The sequence below is a fragment of the Lissotriton vulgaris genome, chromosome 2_1 (assembly GCF_964263255.1).
Source record: "Lissotriton vulgaris chromosome 2_1, aLisVul1.2, whole genome shotgun sequence".
Taxonomy (NCBI): Eukaryota; Metazoa; Chordata; class Amphibia; order Caudata; family Salamandridae; genus Lissotriton; species Lissotriton vulgaris.
Window position 1 is genome coordinate 1,759,268,168 of NC_141687.1, and position 21,091 is coordinate 1,759,289,258.

The 21,091-nt window shown below is 44.2% G+C and overlaps 1 protein-coding gene and 1 non-coding gene across 2 annotated transcripts in view; one reads left to right on the plus strand and one right to left on the minus strand.

Moving 5' to 3' along the window:
• LOC147733247 (uncharacterized) overlaps positions 1-19,819 on the minus strand; it is a 531,395-nt gene extending 511,576 nt beyond the window's left edge. The window contains exon 1 of the mRNA XM_086957810.1: positions 19,678-19,819. The gene's annotated coding sequence lies outside the window, so the exon portion shown is untranslated. The remainder of the gene's footprint in view (positions 1-19,677) is intronic.
• A 377-nt stretch (positions 19,820-20,196) lies between these two features.
• Positions 20,197-20,269, plus strand: TRNAA-AGC (transfer RNA alanine (anticodon AGC)). The gene has a single exon. It is a non-coding gene; the product is annotated as a tRNA-Ala (tRNA).
• The last annotated feature ends 822 nt before the right edge of the window (positions 20,270-21,091 follow it).

Genomic DNA, 21,091 nt, shown 5'->3' on the forward strand with positions numbered 1-21,091 from the left:
AATATGACACGAACCCGGCCAATCATGCACAATATGGAATCATTTCCCACATAGGTCGTAAGGCATTCTAACACCATTCCAACCAAACAAAAAGCTACATATTTAGCTCTCTATTGCTTTTTGCTTCTTTGTATCCCAGAGTCCAGCAACATATTACATCATAATAGAACTAGGGTCATCACACACAACACCAAATCACTTACCACAAGAGTCGCACAACAGACAAATACGAATATTCCAATCATGCACACACTTCGAAGCAATTGACTACAGTTTTGGCTTATAGTCGCAATACTACTGAAATTCACCACAGTTATGGGTTGCGCCGTGCACCTTAACTATCAGCTCCCCCTTGCATTGAGTGTGTCATCACACACGGCATCACTGATGATAGCATAAGTGACAACATTGATTACATCACTTATGACATCACGATTGATATGACTGCTTTAACCATAACATGTGTCACCCCGAACTGTCTATGACATCACACATGACATGGTTGATGACATGGCTTCACCAGTGAGCAAGTGGGAGGTGATAGTTATGGTTTGCTCTGAAACCATAATTGGCGAATTTCAGTGGTTTATGGAATTTGATCCAGAGCCATGACTCTGTTTCGAACCACAATTAGTTTCAGAGAATTTTAATTGTTTTTTAAGAGGTTTGGCTTACAAATAACGATTAACATGTAATTTTTCACTTATTATAAAATACTGTTAAAATCAGCAATTTCCTATCTGATTGGTAAAAAAAAATGTACTTTCTTCTTTTAGTAAATCGCATCTACAATTAACTGTACATGGTAGTTGGTAAAAGAAACATGTTAACTGTGTTTTGTATTGCTTTACTGAGTATCGCAGTGAGTGCTGGTATTTGTGATATTGGATCTGTTTTACAGACCCTCACTCGCCCTTCGAGTCTTCAGTTGTCTGTGATTACTCCCGAGTGTGTACCTGAGAGAGTGGTCCTGCGGCCCTCATCCTGCAAGACCTCTCCGCAGCCTTCGACACCGTATCTCACTGCATGCTAGCTGCAGACTCCACGATGCAGGAATACGAGGAAACGCCCTCTCCTGGATCCACTCCTTCCTCTCCGGCAGAACACAAAGGATCAGACTCCCCCCTTCATCTCTGAACCCACAGAGATCAACTGCAGAGTACCTCAAGGATCATCACTAAGCCCCCAACATCTACATGGCCCCCCTCGCTGCCATCGTCAGACAGCACGGGCTCAACATAGTATCCTACGCCGACGACACACAGCTCATCCTCTCCCTCACGAAAAACCCCAAAGACACCAAACTCTGTTCCTAAGAAGGAATGAGGGACATCGCTGATTGGATGAAAGGCAGCTTCCTAAAATTTAACTCAGAGAAGACGGGAGTCCTCATCCTTGGACCTTCCAACTCCGCATGGGACAACACTTGGAGGCCCTCCGCCCTCAGGAGCCTGCCCTCTGCTCCGGACTATGCAAGCAACCTTTGCATCATCCTCGACTCCTCCCTCACCATGACCCATCAGATCAATTCCATTGCCTCCACCGCCTAGGGATCCTACGCAAGACCGTCAAATGGAAACCCCTGAATGCCGAAAAACCATAACCCGCGTACTCATAACCAGCAGGCTGGACTACGGCACTGCACTCTACACAGGAATCAATGAGGCACTCATACACAAGCTCCAAACCATCCAGACCATCGCATCCAGACTCGTCCTCGGAACCCCTCGACACAAACACATGACCCAACACATACGCAACCTCCACTGGCTCCCCATCAAGAAGAGAGTAGCCTTCAAACTCCTCACTTACACCTACAAATCATCCCATAACTTCGGACCCAAGTACCTAAATGAAAGTCTCCTTCCACCTACCCAGCAGGAACCTCCGCTCTGCTGACCTCACCCTCGCAGACCCCTTCCCCCGGAGCCGCAAAGCCAGAGCGGGTGGCAGAGCGTTCTCCTACATCGCTGACAAAGCCTGGAACGAGTTACCAGTCACCATCAGACGCCCTCCCACCCTGCACACCTTCAGGAGAAACCTCAAGACATGGCTCCTCGACTGAGCCGGAGCTGCACCCTCTCCCCCCCCCAAGCGCCTCCGGACCCTCACAGGTGAGTAGCGCGCTTCATAAACACCCTAATTGATTGATTGATTGTTTGTGTACTTGGTTCTTTGTTGGACAACGAATGACTGACAATGCCATTTCTTCATTCAATGCCTTAATTTTCCAGACAGTAGCCCTGAGTCACTGGCGCAACAAAACTTGAGGGGGTGGGGGACTACAAAGTACATGGAGGGGCCCCCCTCCGTACTCATTCAAGACCTCTCAGGCCAGAGTACTGTGCTGAGGGGGCCCCTGCACTGGAGGGCTGCGGGGGCCTTTGTTACCGCCACTGCTTCTCAGTGTATATCTGACTGAACGCAAGTGTTTGTGTTCTTGGACATTTCTTTGACACACACTATTCCCACTTAGCCATTATTATCCTCAAATCTCTGTCATTAGTTTTATCCCTCACCACTTTTGCTTGCTGTTCAGGCTCTCCTGCAAATCCCGGCAGTAGCCCTGAGTGATAATATGGGTGAGTGGGATATTTCTGCGTAAACCTGGAACGGTGTTGGGTGCCCACTGCCTCACTCTACCTTTGCTTGCCATTCGAGTGCTCCCAAAAATCCCTGATTGTGGCCCGAGTGCTGGCAGTGGTGAGTAAGGTGTGTACAGAAAGCTGGACCTGGGACGGCAATGCTCCTTCTCAGTCTGCTTTTGATTGCAGTTTGAGCAATCCCCCAAATTCCTGTGTGTACCATGAGTGTTGGCATGTGAGAGTGGCATGTATATGCATGTGAACCAAGACTGGATGTGGGCACCATCCGCCTCATGCTGCTTTTGCCTCACATTTCAGCACGCTCTCAAATCCCTGATTGAGGCCCTGAGTGCAGGTATGGCTGTGGGGCAGAGGGTGGGGAGGGGGGCATAAACCTGAACCTACATTGATCATCCTCTGTCTCTCTCCACTCTTGCTTGCCACGCTGGTGCTCCCCGAGTTCTTCATTGTAAAGCATGGCATGCCGCAGTTGCTACAGTACTAAGTAAATAGAAAAAGAATACGGCGGATAGATCACATTTTTGCTTCTATTTATTGACTTTTGTACCAATAGCAGCATGCTTTAAACACGCAGCCACTGTAGTATGTTCCTGGAAAGAGATTCCTAGCCTGGTGAGACTCCCTAGAGTAGAATAAACCTGGAAAGCACATACTTGAATAGTTGATGTGACAAACCAAAAGTTCCTTCTAGCTGTTCATACTTACCCACCTGTGGCTGTTGGACAGAGGCCCAGCCCACACCGAAACCACTGCAAAAAACAGCGGTGAGCATGCCCATCAAACTAAACAAGTGCACAGCCGACACCTGCACATAATCTGTGCCTGCAGTGCCACACCCGAGCAGGACTAAGGAAGACACCACATTATCACCAGTGTCCTCACCAGCCCTAAGGCCAGAACAGGTGGGAAACATTTACACACATGACACAAGCTTCCAAGTGGGCCATGTGGGTAGCTTGGCAGCTTCTTCTTTGCAGTGGCACTTAAAGAAGACAGGCAGTGACCCATGCTCCTACACCTAAGGGGCGCTGCTGTCCACAAACTGTCTAGGAAGGTACGAGAAACAGCCCCGCACACACCTACACCATGCTGAAAGCAGTCCTCACGGCTCATTTTGCTCCTCTAGCCAATCCGGACTACGAGCGATTCCTGCTCAGGCAAGCAGGACAGACACCCAAAGAGTCAGTAGACAAACTTCACACAAGGCTCTGTGAGCTGGAAACCACATGCACTCTCCCTGATAAACAGGATGAAATATGTGCCCAATTCATTTGGGGTTGTGCATCAACGAAACTGTGCAAACACATCCTGCAGGTACCCAGCATGAGAATGGATGAGAGCCTCAACATGGGCAGGTAGAAGGAGCTGTCAAAATTGCGAGCGGCCCACATTGAAAACATGCTCCAATGGGCCATCAAGGCTGAATCCATCAACCAAGTTGGCGCCGCTGCCTCACCTCAAGCAAAGAAAGGCCGTCCCAAGATACAGCACACTGCCAGACCATGCTGGTGTTGTGGGGGCCCCAAAACAAATACGGGAGAATGCCCAGTTTAAAAAACGAAAGTGTTTAGCCTGTGAAAAATCAACCACTTTGCAAGTTCTGCAGATCGTTGCCAGCTGCAAAGGGACAAAGAAGGAAGATGACCAACCAGCCGGGAGCAGAACTCAAAGCCACAGATGACGACGACCTGGACAATGAAGAGTCTGAAGGCACTGTCCTTGTCATTCACATCACAGAATCAAGTCCTGGCTGAGTCCAAGAGGCCCTTTGATGCCAAATCATGGTCGAAGGACAACCACTAAAGGCCCTAATCAACACAGGGGCCTCGATCAATATCCTACCCTTGTTGCTGTGCAAGAAGATGACCACACCTCTGGTGTTGTGCCGAACCACCACAAGAGTGTACGCCTACGGCACCTTCAAGTGCCTTCCATTAGTAGGAGTTTTCAACGCCACCATCAGCCACCAAAATAAAGTCTACATCACGAAAGGAGGAGTGGGTATGTTGCTTAGCTGCCACACCGCAGAACAGCTACAGCTAGCCCACTTTGCATTTTGGGTCCATATCAATGTGCTTCACTCCTTGCTGGGTGAGTTTGAACAACTCTTCCAAGGCACTGGATGGATCAAAGACCGTTTAGTCCTCCTCCATATTGATCAGATGGTGCAATCAGTTGCACTGCGTCACCGGCGGGAGGCTTTCCACCTACGACCCAAAGCTGAAGCAAAGCTGCTTAAGCTAGAAAAGGCTGACATCCTCGAGAAGGTGTAGGGACTGACGCCATGGGTGTTGCCGATCGTTGTCGCGTGCAAGCCCAAGCAACTGGGGAGGTGCAAATAATTCGCCGAGATGAGAATCCCCAGCACTGCGATTAAGAGAGAACGCCACATACCACCTACGGTAGATGAGATTGTGGGGGAGCTGACAGGCTCCCGGTGGTTTTCCCAAATCAATGTACATTCAGGATACCACTAGATCCTTCTCGCACCGGAGTCATGAAACATGAACACTTTCTCCACTCATCTAGGATTACGCCAATACAAACACTTCAACTTTGGCATCTCCAGTGCCGCGGAGGTGAGCTAGAACATTATGAAAATATTATTGGCAGGCCTGACTGGCGTTCTGAACGTCAGTGATGAAATCTTGGTCCATGGCGCCACCTTGAAAGAACATAGGAAGCATGACACAGAAAGGAGAAATTAAATTAAGAGGATAGTAAACAAGTGTCCAGAAAAAGAGATGGGCCTCTATTGGAAAGTTAAGAACGATGCTGTGATTGTGGAAAGTGAATGTTAATTCACAGTTTTACTAAGCAGTATTTCCCCTCGCTGGAATAAAAATTGAATTTTAAGAACATGACACTCATTATATATGCTCAAAATTGGGATAGAGTGTGTCAAGTGTACGTGAAATATTATCCTATTAGAAACCGTTTTTGTACCCAACAATGATGTCAGCAGATAGTTTTTTGTTCATTTTTGATGAATATTCAGCTGTACATTTACTTACACTCCACAAGAAAGTGCATCCACCTGGTCAGCATGGAAACAAATAATTGCACGTCACGGACAGCCTCTCTTCATATGCTGCACATTCTTATGGCTGCCTTAAATGTGCACACAGTCCTTGTGCCGTTTTTGAATGTTTTTTTTAAAAACCTAACAAAATACATTCAAAGATGTCCTTCATGCTGGAGTACACATGTGCACGATAAAAAAATATTTTTGGATGCCTACCTGGTGGTGTTAATTAGTGGCGCTTAGAGGGCAAAATGCTGGGGCGAGGGGTTGTTTTTAATTAGAAGGTGGGTTGGGGATGACAGGGGAAATGGAGAGGATAGAGATAGAGAAGGAGATAAAGAAACTTGTGCTTTGGAGGCCTGGCAATGCAAGTTCTCGTGTCAGTAATAAAAGGATACAGGCCATCCAATCCACACACTGCTACACAGAAATGCTTCTGAGCGAGACAAGGACAATAATAGACAGGCCATGTGTCAAATCAGTAGCAGGGAAGTTCTCTCCTTTCTCACTTCCCCAACTTGGTCACTTTTTCTCTACCTCCTTACTCGCTCGGTCGTAACTTATTCTCAGTCTTAAGTGTTTCAAAAAGTACCTCAAGTGCGCAGGAGTCCAAGATTTCAAAAGTGTTATTGTACAGTTCGATGAGTTAAAAGCTGTAATTAGATTTTGTCTAACGGTGTGATGCGATGATTTGGTTTAAAAGTCTCAGTTTTTAATAAAAATCTGACGGTTTCTTGTTCAGAGTGTATAAGATTGTAAGCCCATCTTAGGATGTTAGTGATAGCTTTGGCGTACGAGCTAACTACAGAGAGCTCGAGGCGCAAAGCTTGTGCAGGAACTGCTTGATGGACTTCAATCAATTTACGAAGGATTTTCCCTTCTTTGATATGTATTTTTTGCCACTGTTTTATTGGAATGTATTCCAATGCATACAATAGTTTGAATTTTAGAACTAAAAACCTCTAAAAAGGAAAGAAAGTGCCTGTATCCAGAAGAGTAATGTAAGCGTTGAAGTGCCCCAAAGTGTACATCTTCTTTGAGGCCTAATTGCTGAAGATGAGAAGACATTTGTAAAGTTTGTGTAAAAATTCACCATAAATAAGTATATTAATTGACCACCTCTAAAGATGTTCCCCCTAATGACCAGTTGAATTTTGTGTATTGCTTTTAATGGAACAATTTTTGTTTTAGATTATATCTGGTTAGACCCTGTAAGTTCCTTTGTAGGCCGAATGGTGTAAGATCTAAAATAACCACATTATCGGTGTACATCATGAAGTGGATTTTACAGGATTATATTTTTGGGGGGAAATTAATATTTTGTGTAAAACAGTGCAGGATATCACTTATGTATAGAGAGAATAGGATGGGGTATAAAAGGCAACCTTGCCTCAGGCCATTCTGTGTAGCTGTTGGTCGAGTGAGTCCCCTCTCTCTCCAAATTTATATTTGACACCATGTTGATGTGTGTAGTGATATAATTATATTGAGAAGTTTCTCAGACCTTCCTAATTTATTTTCGAAGTTTTTTTCCAGAGTGTGGGTTGTCTACTCTGTCAAACGCTGTTGTAAAGTCGACGAAAACACAATAGACAAACTGCAATCTTGACACAATATATTTGTCTATAACTGTCTGTAGCACCGCTATATTGTCAGTTACGGAGGGTTTTAGTCGAAACCCAGCTTGATCTATAGGGATCACTCCATATGAGAAAGCCCAGTCCTTCAGATGTTCCAGGACTCTTCCAAAAAAGATCTTCCCTGTAGCATCCAACAAGGCGATCGTACAGCTGAGCAGAGAAAGATAGTAAAAGGATAAGAGTGTTCATTCCAGTGCAAGGAATGGTGGCAGATGGGCAGCAGGCTACTGTCTCCATGGAGGATTGGCATAAAATGGTAGGAAAAGAACCTTCTTAAGAGCACTGCTCCCTCTGAAGAAAGTCCAACATATAACAAGCAATGGCAAGGCCAATATGTCTGTCTGTCAATAATGTGCCAATGCACATAAATAAAAACAGTCACAAAGGCTGTGTACATGCATTGCATTCACACACAAAGTTTTATCACAATGCAGCTTTCCCTATTGGCTTTGCCGAAGCTGGGGGAAATCAGAAAAAGGAATTGCTTTATTTACAGAATGCATATAGAAGATTAAGTCTTAAAAGTGACACTCTAATGTCTGATTCAACATTTCAAATGTATCATAGTCCCTCTTGCATTCCAATGAAAGTACTCCCGGGGGACAGAATGATAAAACGTAGCACCAATAGCACGAGGTGAGAGTAATATTCCCGAGGGTGGAGCCCTCTATATGTGTATGTTACGGAATTAGTAACAATGTGTTTTGCAGACAGCTGCACTGCCAAGCCAAACCTAAACAAGCATTGGCATAGCCAATAGGTGTCGCCTTTGGGACCTTATAAGTATTTAGCCATGAAGCACACTGTCCCGGGTGTTACAACATCCTCTATTCTTCGACGTGGATGCTTTGACACTATTAAGCACATTATAGCACTGCATTGAGAAGTACTTATTTAAAATGTGCTATTTTTGTTTAACTGGTAGTGTGAACTCGCATATCTGGAAGTGCTTTCGTACGTGATAATGAAGAACTAAACTAAACAATAAAAGACCCACAAGTGGCACATATATTGTTAGTGAATCTGTACTTTTAGAATTGTGCATTTTATCCAGAGATGCAGCGTGCAATACACACTCGCTCCTCCTAAGAAGCATCGCAGAAAAAAAACCTAACATCACTTTTAGCAAAGAGGCTCCAGAGTAGGTAAACAATGTTCTATTTTTAAGTAATAAAATAGAGAGAATGAGGCATGAAATTTTGGGCCATATGCATGAACACATTTTCCCATAGACACAGAATGGGCAAAACCTTTTTGATGCATCTGGCCCTTACTGCTTTTCCACATTCAAAAAGTATGAAACATTGACCACAGCGGGAAAATGAACAAACGCCTTGGTGATGGCAATTTGATGTTAAAAAGCTAGTTGGTTAACGAAAATTACCTAGCAAACCCTTCCTTTTCAGAGGCTACCTTCAACCTCATCTTATTTATAGCTGTGAAAACCGCACAATACATTGCACACAGCATCACATGACATGATGCAACCAGTGGCAGTTGGCACAGATCAGGGGTGGCAGGGCGGGGGAGAGTGGGGTGTAGAAAAAGAAAAAGAAACGTACCTTCTCGCCGCGTCTCTCCTCTGTCGTCTCGCCTCCTCTGTCGTCTCGCCATGTCTGGGCAGAACAGAAACAGGAAGCACACAGGCTCTCCTAAGCAAATCACAATGCCGCAATGCAGCATTGTGATTGGTCTGAGCGCCGTGGTTCAGCGCTCAAACGGGGACTGAGAACCTGAGCATGTTCTCCACCCATGCAGTAATAAACCCTGGGTGGAGATCATGACCACCCGGCCAAACCATCATGTACAGAGTGCCCACCACTCCTCCCTCTGCGAAGCTGCCTCAACAGGAAAAATAAAATGATATTAACATTGAGTTATTATCATTTTATTTTTCCTTTTTTTACACTGCTGAAAAGTAGTTGGGCAACGCTCCTCCGCCTTAGCGGAGGAGCCACCACTGGATGCAACTGCTAGAATGAAAACAATCTGTTGAAATCAGAAGCACGCAAAAGGGGAAAAACATTGGGCTGTGGGGTTTGGGCTCCAATACTACATATTAGACTGGAGGTATAAACACTCCACCCATTGTGTGTGTATTCGGTGGGAGATGTGGGGCACAAGAGCAAACCCTCCCTCCAATCAGTTCCAGAGAATAATGTAAACACAGAGAAGAAACGTATTGTGTTAAAATACAAACGGGGATAGTGCATTACAACATCACACAGTGCAGTATTGTAAGTTCACAATGACATCATATAGTCACAAACACTGGAACAAATATGCCTCAAGGTGCTGCAGTGCATTGTGACATCACACAGTCAAACATTCTAAATGATGCAAACATGGGAGGGACGGTGCATTATTACTTTGCCCAACCCAGCAGTGTAAAAGACGGGAGGGGTAATACATTTCACTATGACATTACACAGTCATCTATACACAAACACTTAACCAAAAACACCTTGAGGTGTGTGGTGCATTGTGACTTCACATAGTCCAACATTAAAAGATGTGGTCATGGGAGGGACGGTGCATTAGGACATCACACAATCCAGCAGTGTAAAACACAGGAAGGGAGATACTGTTCATATAGTCACAAATACTTGAACAAACATGCTTCTAGGTGCTGTGCTGCATTGTGATACCACACAAATAGTATAAAAGATGGGGCCATGGGAGGGGTGGTGCATTATGACATCACACAATCCAGCAGTGTAAAAGGCAGGAGGGTGATACTGTTCACTATGACATCATATATTCACAAACACCGGAACAAACATGCTTCCAGGTGCTGTGCTCATTGTGATACCACACACACATTCTAAAAGATGAGGTCATGAGAGGGACGGTACTTTATGACCTCACATAAACCAGCAGCGTAAAAGACGGAAGGGGAGATACTGTGCACCATGACCAGGGCCACAGGAGATGTCCAAATTATGCAGCCGGTTGGAGTAAATTTTGCGGCAAGAAAAGACAAATTATGCGGCATAATGCGGCACACTTTGTAATAGTATTACATCATTATTTTTATTTTTTTTAACTTGGTAACACTGTCTGGGCATTGGCCGCACCTCGTTAGTACCAGTTTAATACCTAAGCATAGCAATAACTAACAGAAAGGTGACCAGTCTAGCTTTGCAAAGGGCCTTACACTGCATGGGAACACGTGACGCAGAATTTTTTGTAACTTTTGATCCGTTTGAGTTAGAAACAAAGCTTTTTTTGTTAACGCCTTAACCGCTGCGGTTTTTCAGCCACGGTGCGGGCGTTCTAAAGGGTGGGCTGGGCTTCGTCGGCTGTTGGCCGACGGCAGAACTGGGGAGGGAGTGCTCCCGTCGGCCAACGGCCGACAGGAGCAGGGAAGGGGTTAAACTCCGCGGCACTTGTTTACCTAGGTGAAAATCACTGCAGCCACACAATTGCATAATTCCAATGGCCCTGACTATGACATCATATACTAAACAAAGGTGCCTTGAGAGGCTGTGGAGCATCATGACACCACAAAGTCAAACATTCTAAAAGATGTGGTCATTGGAATGACGGAGCATTATGACCTCACACAATCTAGCAGTGTTTAAAAATTATCGATACTGTTGACTATGACATCACATACTCACAGATTTTAGAACAAAGGTGCCTCGAGGAGCTGTGGTGCATTGTGACATCACACGGTCAAACATTCTAAAAGATGGAATCATGAGGGAGGACTGTGCTTTATGATGTCACACAATCTAGCAGTGTGAAAAATGGACGAGCAAACACTGTTGACTATGACATCATACATTCAAAGACACTAGAACAAAGATGCCTCGAGGGACTGTGGCACATTGTGACATCGCCAAACATACTAGAAGATGCAGTCATGACAGGGATGGTGCATTATGACATTATACAAGCAAACATTATGATGATCGTGGACAGGAAAAGGAACCACGTTTGCAATGTGACATCACATAATCGGTGGTTTGCGACTGACAAGGGTAATGCAGGATTATCAAAATGTCACAGACCATTATTTTCTCTTAGTAAAGAAACCAAAAAAGGCAGAGGTGCAGTTTGATATCATAGAATAAAATGCTTGCTGTGCAGAAACACAGGCTAACAGGACTGAGTTAAATAACCAGAAGATGTATTTATGCCTTACTCTGAAAAATTAAGTATCTGAACATGCATTCACACAACCCCGCCCAAGCTGAGAAATTAAAAAAAACAAGGGGCGGTGGATCAGCAGAGTATTGCTGGCTGCAAGGGAGAAAATGGCCCAATAAGCAGGAGGGAGAAGGAGGAAGCTGCAGCCCAAGGAAAGTGAGCGAGAATTTGCATACGTGTAGAGCTGGTCAAAATTGTTCAAAAAGTTCTGGAGCCTAAAGTCCTTGGTTGATACTCCAAGGGGAGTAAACAAGTGACAAAAAGGAGGGGCCACGAAGACAATTTACCTACTGGCAAGAAAGGAATTTTAAGAGTCAAGCAGTTAAACAAAGCAAAACCGACGGGAGCTGTTAAAGCCCAGAAATGAAATACAACAGATCTTCCAGACAGCTAGGCTCGACTTAAAAAGGACACTGCATATTTTATGTCTAATTAGGTATTTGCACTATTAAACTAGAAAATGTGCAGTTCATTCCTTCTCCTATCCCAAACAGCTTCTGTTTCTACCAGGCTGCACCTAATTTCTGTTTTGAACAGCAACTACCTGAAATAGCAGCATAATAAAAACAGTGTTAATTGGTGCCACAACAAATAGCTGAAAAATAGTAATAAGATCTTTCCAGTGCACAACCGTCACAGGAGAACAATTTCCACCCACATCATACCCCCTGTATCAGTATAAATTCTGTATAATTAACTTCCCTTTCTCATAAGTGATGTGGATGAAGCTCAGTGTAAAATACTCCCTCATAAACAAGAATTGTGAGGCGATTTTTCGTGAGTCGTGAAAGCCCAAGAAAAAAAAGTGGCTTTAAATTCTGTATTTATCTTGTCATATATGCTGCGCTTCAAAAAGAGAGGTTAATTGTCAGGTTATGTCTCCTGACAAATTACAGTTTATGATTTTTGACATGGGGATTTGTGTCTGCAAACTTCTCTCACTCTGCAGTCATAGAAAGAAAAGTAAAGTGAATTACGTGACAATCTTGTTGGGTACAGGGAGTGTGAAAGGAAAGGCTGCAGTTTGTAATTTTTTGTAACTCGCAACAAAATGTAAATGCCTGTAAATTAAACCTGAGCACAGTTCCACTAAGGGGAACACAGCAAAGTACAAAAAAACTCTGCTGCGCTACCCGGAGCTCCACAAGAGGTGGAGTGCATTAAATAAATGCTGTTTGCAGGGATTTTCAGTGCTAGGTGCTTATCCGCAATGTGCAATCATCGCAAACAACACCATGCACAGCGCAAGTGGGTGCTGCTTCCTTTCTGTTTACTCGAGCAGCAGCTTCCTCAATGCAAACTGACAGTTTCTCAACTCGAGCGGTCGCGAGGGTACACGACCTCTCGCAATGAGACATTTGACCGCCTGCGTTGATAAATCTTCCTGGGAGGTTGATTTTCCACGCTCGCGCTCGCCAACTTGATATTGACGATCGCGAATAATCTCGCCGGGAGTTGGATTTTCCTCGCTCACCAACTTGACGTTGACAAACGTGAGCGAGGAAAAAAACTCAGCGAGCACTGCAAAACGGAGAGTAAGGAAAACTCTGCAAACTCTGCGAGCGGAGCGGAGATCACCGCCTAGACATATAGTAAATAAACTGTACACATTCAGCAGCAAGGAATGCAAAAATGAAGCATATTTTTGTAATTCTGAAGTGTGATGGAAACAAATATTTAATTGGATCAAAACAAATCAAGATACTTATTAGTGATGCAAAAATGATAAATATTCACTGAAACACGATTTCCACACATTATCATTTGTGTGCAAAACAGTTTTATCAGTAAACTGTAAGTATCTGCAAATGTAATGGTCATTTTTTGGAAAATGTGCTATCTGTAAATTACACAATGCTTTAGTTTCATTAACAAAACTCCCGCCTCCTCCACTGAAGCTAGATGGGTCACAAAACGTTGTGGCTCTAAAAAGTGGGTTGTGGTTCTAAAATGTGTGGGAAGCACTGGTCTAGTGTGACAGAACTGAGTCGAATCACCTTCTCATGGGCCTCATTTATGAAAAGTGACGCATCAATGCGTGAAAACAGCGATGCGTCACTTTTCACTGCATCATGTCGCAAGGACTTACAGATACGTCAGTATTTCTGACGCATCTGTAAGCGTAGAAGTGACGCATTGCTGGAGTGTGTCACAAAAGTGACGCAACTCCAGCAATGCGTCCTTTCACATGGGGAAAGCCCCATGTGAAAGGGCTTGTGTCAGTCTTACGCCTGCTGTGAGGCAGGCGCAAGATTTTGACGCAACAGCATCCTAAAAGTGACGCAGTGAAATCTCATAGATTTCACGGCGTCACTATTACGAGGCTTTTTGCGGGGGAACGCCCCCTCTGCATACATTATACCTGACGCAGGTATAATGTGGCGCAGGGGTTTAAAAAGTGACGCATCTACCTAGATGCGTCACTTTTTAAATATGGCGCAACAAGGCGCATTTTGTACGCCGCTGGTGCGTCACAAAAAGTGACGCACTGGCAGCGCAAAACTGACGCAAGGCCTCATAAATAAGGGCCCTGGTCGACAAGACCCTATAGTGGTCACTGAACACTCCTGTCGATACCCTTAAGGAGGAGAGATCAAAAGCTCTACTAATTGCCTTAAATTATCATTAAAAGCTACTCATGATCATACATTTGTGTTTTGAATATACGAATTGTTTTTAGTAAATGATAAATGTACATGTATTTGCTTTTATTTTATGCAGCGGTCTGACAAATGTTTTAAGTAAAGTATCAAGAATTTGAGGAAAAACAAAGAAATGCAAAAGGAATTAAGACTTTCCAAGTCCAGCAAAGAACCAAACGTACAGCCCAGCCTGAAGGTTTCATGCTTGTGCGGTTTCGTCAGCATGAGGCTTCAGCTTTAAATCACACGCAGGCCAATAAAAGAAGTCCATTTGGAAGACCGGAAGGGTCATGAGATAAGGATAAGGAATAGTTTTAATTGGATGTATGTCGTTACAACGTGATGTTTTACATCGCAGTACTTTACGACGCATGTTTTACAACGCAAGTCGTTACCACGACTTGCGTTGTTGGGGGCTGGATAGTGAATAGTTTAATTTACTATTCCAACACCAGTCCCCGTGGATAGTAGGGAAGGAGTTGGATAGTAAATTAAACAATTTACTATCCTGGAGCGCCCCCCCAGCGCAATTCGTTATTACAACTTGCGTTGTAAAAGTTGCGTCGTAAGGGAACTGCGGTGTAACATCCGCATTGTAAAGGATGTTCCCCGTTTTAATTTACTATCTAACACCTTCCCTAGTGTCCACGGGGGACTGGAGTTGGAATAGTAAATTAAACTATTCACTATCCAGCACCCCCAAGTGTAATGCGTTGTAAAGGTTTTCGTTGTAATACTTGCGTTGTAACAGCATGCGTGGTAAAAGAATGCGTTGTAACGTCATACATCCATCTAGCCAGCCACACATGGACCAAGGCTCTCCAGATTCCGCTCTGTTTTCTCCGCTCAGCAGAAAGATGCTCGCGACGGTGAGACATGTAGGACGCAGGGGCACATATGCGACAGAGTACACTATCAGGCACCAATACAGAGCTAAGAGAAAGCGCAGCACTTTACCAGCCCTGCCAAGTTTCCCAGATTCATGAGTGATGTGCTGTTCCAGTGCAGGCTTTTAACTGTGAATTATGGGACTTGTAGTCTTTCTAATTCCATTATAAACGGGATTTCAATAGTAAAGGCACCCTTGACAGACATTAAATAACAGCTGGGTACTCTTTACATTGCGCCATCCGCCATAGATTTGTGCTGTAAACTACACTGGTGAGAATGTTTCAGTTCAATGATACTTATTATACCGACCCCAGAAGGATTAACGACTAAATCAGCCCGCTGGGATACAAAGCCGCAACCTGGATTTTGAACAGTTCTTGCCACAGGCACACTGACCTACAACGCTGTAATGTTCTCTTTCGTGCTGCAAAGACTAAATAGATAAGATTATCGTCTTTGATATTTTATGAAATCAGGAACAGAAACCCCTTCTATTTTTTTTTCAAAAGCTGAAAGAACAGGCTGGATCCTTGCAGAGTTAGTTTCACAGGGGGCTTTCCATGCAGCTTTACCTTATCTGCAACGTGTATACTAAATGATGCAGCTTCTGCAATCTGCATGCCCAAAATGTAAAAGCTTACACAAGGTTCTAACAAATTAGCTTTGCCAACCAGACTTGACAAGCTGAGTAACGTTAACTCAGCCCAGTGGAAAATACCCTCCAGAAATGCCAATTTACCTGGGTAATACGGTACTGAACATCACCTGTGACATTGTAGCCCACACACAGCATTGCTTTTGCCTTTGATACCTTGTAGGTGGGAGACAACCGGCGTTTCAATTACATCTTATAATGCCGCTTTCATACACCGCTGCTAATGCCTCTGTTACACTGTAGCATTACCATTGTCATTTGTTGCATCAGAAACACAACACTGCTTTTGCATGTGTTACATTGTATCAAACACAGCTTTACTATTGCCTCTATGCATTGCAGTCTACACACACAGAATCCCCATTGCCGGAATTACATTGTAGCCTACACAGAGAATTCGTATTGCCTCCGTTACATTGTAGACCACACACAAATTGCTTCTATTACATTGTAACTTAAGCATAACGTTGCTCTCACCTTTGTTACACTGTAGCCTGCCACAGTTGTGTTTGTGTATTGTTTTCTGGCAGAATAACAAATTCAGAATGATGGTGAGAATTCTTACAAAGATTTACGTTTGAAAACATTCATTAACCTTTGTAAGCGTGAATGGTGACTTTGCCGTCCTACAATATGGGGAATTTCCAAATATGATACATATTAGTTTAGCCACAAAGGTTAGTCAGTAGCACAAGCACTGTGGACGTATTTTAAAAAATTATAATGAATTGATGGATGTACAAATTATCTTAAAAAATTGACGAAAGCCAACTTACCATACAGCTTGGTCAACAACTGTGTATTAAATGCTAGAGGTGGGACTGCAAACAAATTAACAGGGAGAGCTGGCTTGGATCTTAGAGCCTGTGCATGAGCTGAACCCTAAACATGTTTGCTATGTAAATCAAGCATGTAAAATATGATAAAGTCTCTTCAAAATGTAATATGTTTTATTTCTTTAACACGTGGAAGCTTTGACTTCAATAAGCCACGTTATAGCACTGAACTTGAAAGGATAGTTTTTTTTTAACTTTAACCATTAGTGAACTAAGAGGCAAGACAATTGTCTTGTAAACCCTGTAAGTGGACTACATTGTTATACAGCAACATCATAGTCTATTAAAACAAACACCTGGGTTTTTGTATAATGGGTATTCTGAACTCGCATAGCTGAAAGTGCTTTCATACATGATAATGAAGAAAAAGAGTTTTGTCAAAATAAATAATTTGCCTAAGATCACACAATTTAAGCGCAGAAGCTGTGATTTATCCAGGTTTTCAGATTTCGCTTTGTACAAATCAGCCAGTAAATCGGTATCTATTACTCTTTGTTAAGGCAGTGTGTATACCTCTTTGTGAATATTTCTACAGTTTTTATATTGAGAAAACCCAACCCGAAAGTATTAGAGCTGCTTTACAAGCGCACCAATTATATTACACAAGGTCAGCACTCATTGTTTAAAAGGATGGGGAGAGGAAGTAACTTTCCCAGAATTACTGATTTCAGCTGACACTGAGCAGTCGCCAGCTCTGGCTGTAACATCAAATCCAGGGTACCGCGAGGGAGGGAGGGAGGCTGAAGCCACATGAAAGCTCTGCTTGCTATTTGCTCGAGGTTTAAGCAGGACCTCAAGCTGAGCCTTCAGGCTCGAACCTGGCTTGGGCTTTCAGTGACTCGCCTACCCTCTGTTAATTGCATGCACTTTAGTAAACTGATAAAGTATTTATTCAATATCAACAATCAAGTGCTCAAAGAGGTGATCACACTGTGCAAGAAACATGAAGGAATGACGTGTATATGGGTGAATAATGTGGACTTAGGCAGATGTATAAAAAAAGACATAGTCAAAGAGTCTAGATACATACGAGCCAATAGTGTTTCGGCTTCTTCGATGAATTTAAGGCCATCATCAGGGCTAGGAAACAATGACGGAATACCTGAGGGAAAGGGTAAACAAGTTCCAGACGAAATGTACTACTAGTAAGAACAGGATAAGACATGGAACAACAAAAATCCTAAAACTGGAGTCACTTGGTCATTGCAAAGGGCTTGTTAAAGGGCCCTGAAAATAGTGCTAAACAGGGCTTCCAATTATTGCAGGAAGGTGGCAAATGGGAAGGTCCATTATCTAGATGATGTCAAGCAGCAGTGAGGGTACTCATCAACTGATCCTTCAGCAGACTGGTGATACTCTGGCACAGCTGCCGGAGTCAGTGACCTCACCTGGCTAGGAATTCATCAGTGAAAATAATGAGAGGAAGAGGAGAAAGAGAATTCATCCCCGAATAGGTCATACATGCTTCCACTTTCAACAAACGTACGTACGTACACGGGGTCTCTACTGCAGCTCTATTTCCATGGAAAGGAGTAACCCTTGTGTGAACTTCATCAGGGAATGGAGTAACATTCGGTACTCACTGAATTTCAACAGGGAATGGAGTAACCCTCGGCACACCGAATTTCAACAGTGAATGGAGTAACCCTCGGTACTCATAATTTCAATATGGAATGGATTAACCCTCGGTACGCCGAATTTCAACAGGAAATATTGTAACCAATGTTGACACATGCCACTTAAATAGTACTTCTGTGCCCAGTGCGTTTCAATGGGAGTTGGAGTGCTTGCAGTACATTCCACGAAGAGATGTGCAGACTGCATTCCAATGAAGGGTGTGCGAGAGTGACACTGTGGCTGCACGTCACCGGGGCATCACATTGCAGGGCCTTTTCTTTCATTCAACCAATGAATGCACTCTGGAAAATGCAGCCTAAGTCACTTGAATTTCACCAAGGCACCTGTTGATGGTAAGAACTGGGCCGGAAATCCGGTGACACTAAGGTGTTAGCGCAATTTAGTTGGGGCGGCCCAGCTTTTCAGCGGGGAACTGAAAAAGGAGCAAGTCCTCACCTGACACCGGCCATTTCAAACCGCAGTCTCTCGGAAAGCTGAAGGAGGCCCGAGGGCACAGATCAACACACTTCAGTGGGGAACTATCGCAGGCCCTACACTATACCGCAAAAGATCACAAGAGAAACTTTCAACTTCCAGACTACTGGAAGTGGAACGTAATGTTTAGAGAGCAGTCTCATTGTTTGAAAATAATTCATTGTAAAGTTGGTGCTGGCCCCACCCGTGTTCCAATTCTTTTCAGAAGAGAGGCGGGACATGGACCCGATTCAGAGCATTAAAGTCAAGGTTTAAGCAGACACCACAGATGCTGCTCTGTGTGTGGCTCCAGGCAGGCATATGCTATGTGTGCATTTAAGCAGCGGATGTGGCTGCTTCAAGTTGGCATGTGAATTTTGCAAGAAAACAAAAGAAGGAAGTCCCTTCATAGTGCAAGGGGCACTTTTGCATGGAAAATGCAGTGTTCCCTTTTCAACAACACGTTACAGCTCATTTCACAAGTCATATAGATCTCCGGAGCAGGCGAACCGGGGTCAAATGAAACGAGGCTATAACTGCACAATGACAAGGGAGGGGCGGAGTGCTGGTAGCTTACATGGGGTCCATGTCCAGGGCGAGTTCGCGCTATTTAAATATACCCAAAAAAATGATGTGGGCACTCCGGCGCCATGCACAAAGGACTGCTTATGCAGAAGAGGAATGGGACAGCACGTACAAAATCTTTAGGAAACAAAAGGTCTTGGTAAATGTAAGGTAGCCTGCTCTGGGTACTAAGTTCTCTGAGTACTGTGTGCACGGAAGGACCGGGTGAGGGACTATAAGTTAGCGAAAAGGGGTATTTTTTGCACAAAAGCGATGTGCTTAAGGGGAGATTCTGAACGAGGGGCTACATGCATAGGTGCAGGAAGGTGTGCACAAGCCAGTGCATTGTGAACAACGTACCGTAGACTGGGGGTGCAGAAGTGATGTGTGTGCATGGACTATGTGTATACAGGAGATATGAGGCACAGGAATGTGCGTGAACAACAGTGATTGTGTGGGCATGAGGTGCGTGGACAGGGATGTATATGAGACTGCATGCACAGCGTGTGCTAAGAGTTCAGTGAAAAGGACCACGTCACACAGCGCACGGGATGGCTGCAGTGCTCTCCTACCTGCGAGCTGGCTTCTGTCTCGACGGCCGCTGCTTTTAATAGGCTCCGAGCTCCCGTGCATCCCTCAGCATCCTCCGGACCTAGGCAGCTGCGCGCGCTCACAACGAACGGCTCTGGTTCACAGCTGGCAGCGCGCGAGAGCGCGCGTGCACCTAATAGCTGTCACAATGGGCAAGAGAAGGACACGCGCCCGCAAGAACGCCCCTGCGATGGAGGACGGGCGCGTAGCGGCCTGCGTCCCCTACACGCACAACGGGAGTTGTAGTTCCTTTGTACGTACCCAGAATGACGTGATCTTATAGCGATTACCTTCTCTCAACCGGCCAATGCTGGTGACACCGAGCCATTTCTCCACATACTTGAAGTTTTTTTTTTTGCCGGGCAGTAATATACATAACGTCTGATAAATACAGTCCTTAATAGGAGCATACATTGAACTGAACACGCCTCCTACTACATGCGCATGCGCATCGCTGTACCCATAGTTATTTAAAAACACAGCTCCCGAGAGCTGACAGAGGGGAATTAGCTCAGATGGTAGAGCGCTCGCTTAGCATGCGAGAGGTAGCGGGATCGATGCCCGCATTCTCCAATTTCTATTTTATTTATTTTTATCTCACGCATAATTATTTTACTTTATATACGTACGATTGTTTACACATTTTTTTAATTTTAAGCGAAAAACATTTATTTAGAACGGCATTGACAAACGCAAAATCCTACCCAGCATAGACTAATAGCACCATGACAAACAAGACTACTAAATGATGTTACTATTCCTTATTTATTGTGATTACATACATACATGTATATAGCTGATTCGCAAGAGGTGCGAAGCGGAGCCTTTTACACTAGCGCCCGAGAGGCGAGCACTGAAACGTGTGCACTGCAGAACTCTTATGGCAGGCTTAAAGTGGTGATGTGTGAACCAACAAATCAAAGAGCACATGGACCATCGGAGTCAAGATAATATTTGACATTTAAATTATGCAGCAAACAGCATGTACAATATGATATAGTGTCTTCAAAAGTTGTTTTACTTTAACACATGGACGCGTCGGATCTTCTACATCTAAATAGACGACTGCATTAAGCGATATTTACTGAAAGTGATATTTTTTTAAATATGACTTTCGAAGCATTCCTAAACTCCCTTACCCTGAGACAATACCACTAGTGAACTGAAAGGGAAGTCATTAGGTCGAAGCCTACCAACAGCTCAGCTACCTAGTTGCAAGGACATATTGGGGGCGTGCTGAAAGCTCATCTACAAATGCATTCCACCCAGTTCTTTAAATGGGCCAGTAGTCACAAATACTGGCACTTCTGATTTTTCCCTTGTGAGTACCTGCGGCTGCACATCTCAAGGACTGAGGTGAGTACTGCTATTCACTGACTAGGGCATGTCGGGTTT